Raw genomic sequence first — 3,940 nt, 5'->3', positions numbered from 1 at the left:
TCATATGGCCTTTCTTCTGTACATGAACAAAGAAAGAGACAGGAATACACACACACCGAGACAGACAGAGAGAGAGAGAGAGAGAGAGAGCGCAAGGAAGATACAGAAGAGTGTGTTTTCTAGTGTCTTCTCCCATTCTACAGGGACACTCATCAAGTCCAACTAACACTGCAGCCTCGTAACCCGCTTACTCAATCTTAAGGCCCTGTCTTCTGGCACCCTGCTGCTGAGATGAGGGCTTCAACCTGGGAGCATCAGGAAAGACACAGTTCAGCCCACCTCGTGGCTGTGTGTGATTGAGCAGTTAGCCTTCCGTTGTTTCTTGTGAGAGAGTTACTAAGTTTGATAATGAGTGTTTTTCCTAACCTCCTTCTGACATGTTTGGGATCTAGGTTCCCCTCCGCCTCTTTCAATCCAAGGTGGCAGCATTGCTCCTTATGTCTCCGAAAGCCTTTTGTATGGCTGGAGCCTTCTCTGAGGCACCACCTTTGATCTCTCTGAAGTCTGAAGAATTGCTTTTGCCATCACAGCCTGAGTTTCATCTCTTCACCACAATGTCTTGGCATGGCTCCGAGTTTGATTCTTTGTTGGATTCCAAATTCATTTCCTCACATTGTTTGCCATTAGAGGATGCTGAGAATTTTGAAACCCATCACATCTGAATCTCTCCTGCTTAACAGTCCTTCCCTGAATTGATGTTTCTCCTTTTGCCTTTCACTCTAAGAAGCAGAAGGAAACCCGATGCAGCTTGAACGTTTACTTCAACATTGCCCTGGTTGGAACACCCAGCTCATTAAGCACATGTTCTGCTTTGTCAGGGACTGCATGTTTGCTAAGTTTCCTCCACTCAGTGAGTGAGTTCTAACAACACACTCACATTTTTAGGAAGTTGTTAAAGTAACATTAACCTTTTAACGTGAAAGTTCTGAATTGGAGTAGAACATATGTTCATAAGAGAGAAAGGTGAAGGTACTTCATAAAGTTTATGAAAAATTGAAATGTAAATTTTTTGATACAAAAATATTCTGAAATTCATCTATGTGGAACACCTTTAAAAAGTATACTATGAAAAAAGTATAGATTTCAACTTTTTTGCCTCCCAAGTTAATTTAATTCCATTTTTCTATGAACTTTTTGGAGTATCCTTTTGTTTGCGCATTTATCTACATATGATCTGACCTTACACAGTTGTGCAAACTGATTAAACAGCCTTTTAATGTTATCACTCTCACGTCTGATACTGTGGTTGCATTTGTGTAAGGTTGGGGGCAGTTCAAGGGAGGGGCTAGAACCCACAGCACAAACTGGAATAAACTTCTGGTTAGTGCTGTTTACCTCCTGCCTTGATGGTGTGGGTGACACACAGTAGCCACAGAGCTAAAAACCCACATGTACGGCAAAGCTAGAGCTGGAACCAGGGAAAGGCAATACTGGGGTTTGCTTCTCATCTACAAGGTTAATTCACAGATTAGCCATAAAATAGGCTACAAAATGGCTGCACTTCACTCTCACCTTCCAAGGAATACACAAGAGTCTTTCTTGGGGCCCACCCTCACCAGAAAGCAAACTTTGGGAACTCTAGTTGAGAAAAGTTGATTCTGCAGTCAAGCAGAAACATTTGTGTCCCCAAGAAAAGTAAAAACAGTATTAAGATGATGAGGTGCTTTGCAGAAGATAACTTCTCTTGTAGTGAGAAGAAAAAAAAAAGTAGAATCTTGGGAATTAATGGCAGAGTAAGAAGGAATACATAGGGGTGTATGTCGTATCTGAACCACTATTCACCTTCTAGATGGAGTCTGGGTGGGTCAATGATAACAATGAGGTATCCAAGTAAAGATGATCATCTGCAGAGGATCAGGCCGACCTTATCTGGGCTGGAGAGTCTTTTCTTGGCTGGCTTGTTAGAGGCAGAAATAGGCAATTTAACATGTCCAGGATAGAATGATGAAGCAGGAACCAGGCACCTGCATTGTGATTCCCTTGGTTAGTGTTTGTATGCTGAAAGATTGGTTTGGGCGTAATGTGTTAAATAGAACCCACATGCTATTATTTTCAGAATAGTTATAGGAAAAAGAGTTTCTATAACATTGCATCCATGAAATAAGAAAGGGATATAAGAATTTGCACTTGAGTTTAGCTATGGGTACAAAAAGAAACAGGAAAGTCCAGTTGAAGTATAATGAGATTGGTTACCTAACGGTGGACTATGAGGGCTGTGACACTGGTAAACTTATGCTTCTTTTCTTTAAAAATAATACGTAGTTCTGACTTTCAGAACCATGACAAAGCTCCATCTGCCTACAGAAATCAAAGGGAGGAAGTCAAGCTCTAATGCAAATATTAACAAAGGATTTTAAATGGATAATATAGCCACTTTGAATACAGTGGGGAAAAAGATCAAACTGAATAACTTTGGCTGGAAAATGTAATTTTGGCCGGATGCTGTAAGCACAATATAAGGATAGAACTCTGTAGCAACATTATTATGTAGTTAGCAAATTTGCCTTCCAAAAGAATGTATGCCAGCAATCAGAAACTACTTTCCCTGTACTCTAGAGTTGAGCCATTAGGTAGATATACTTTTATTCAATTTTTTTTTAATCTGAGAGGCAGAGAGAGAGAGAGAGTTCTCATCCACACATTCATCACCCAAATGTCCAGAACTGTAGGGCCTGGGCCAAGACTGGAGCCAGGAGCTGTGAGTTCCATCCAGGTTTCCCAGATGGGTGGCAGGAACCCAATTATCACTGTCTTCAGGATCTGCACCAGCAGGAAATTCAAATCAGGAGCCAGAGCTGGTGAGCTATGCATTATGGGACACAGGCATCTTCACTGCTGAGCTGAATACCTACCTAGTGAATTTGTTGTGAAAACTTTGAGAGAGACATTTCATTGACAGGGAGAGGAAGTATGAATGAAGAAAATAGAAGGAATAGAATGAACACAGACACTATAGTATTATTAAATTAGTATCAGAGGTATGGTTATGATAAACAAACATGGTACAGGAAGGTTGGCTCTTTTTTATTACTTATACATTTTTATTAGAAAGGCATATTTACCAAGAGATAAGAAGATACAGGGAGAACGGTCTTCTGTCCAATGCTTCACTCCCCAAGTGACTGTAATGGCCAGAGCTGAACTGATCCAAAGCAAGAAGCCAGGAGCTTCTTCCTGGTCTCCCACATGGGTGCAAGGTCCCAAGGCTTTGGGCCATCCTCCACTTCTTTCCCAGGCTACAAGCAGGGAGCTGGGTGGAAAGTGGAGCAGCCAGGACATGAACAGGTGCCCATATGGGATCCTGGTACATGCAAGGCAAGGATTTAGCTACTAAGCCATCACACCTGGTCCATGAGGGGGGTTTTCAAGAAATTCATAGAAAAGACATTATGAAAAAGCTGTTTGTGGATTTTTTGCAACAAAACAGACTTCACTTTTACTTCCATTTTCTATGGATTTTTTTAAAATTTTTGATATCTTTTTTTTAATATGTTTTGGACAATCTTTACATACTTAATTAGGGTTAAAAAGGTTCAAGGGCTATAGGAAAGTGGGTAAGACTATTATTTCCATATTGTTTCCTTCATGTTAAAAGGGGGGTAGTAAGGGAGAAGGCCCACCCAATTTCCCACCCTCCCCAGGTCCCGGATGTAGGGCATGCTCCAAGGTTCTTGCTCAAGTGGTTTTGATAGTTCACCAGTTATGAATCGCTGCCAATCTTGCCACTCCAAGCACGATGAGGTCTTTGAAGAATCCACTGATTGACACAGTCCAATATAGACTGTTTGCCCCATATTTCGCTGCCAACATAAAGCTGAGATGGTTGATTGACCTGTTCTGTCTTCTGTCTTTTCTTGGTTAGGGTTCTGAGTCCAGCATTTCAATTGGGGAGATCCCCAAAGAAACTTTGTCTGAGGTGTTCTCAGACCAGATTCTTGTA

Source organism: Ochotona princeps, chromosome 19 (assembly GCF_030435755.1).
Source record: "Ochotona princeps isolate mOchPri1 chromosome 19, mOchPri1.hap1, whole genome shotgun sequence".
Taxonomy (NCBI): Eukaryota; Metazoa; Chordata; class Mammalia; order Lagomorpha; family Ochotonidae; genus Ochotona; species Ochotona princeps.
The sequence above is the reverse complement of the archived record's forward strand: the minus strand, read 5'-3'. Positions refer to the sequence as shown.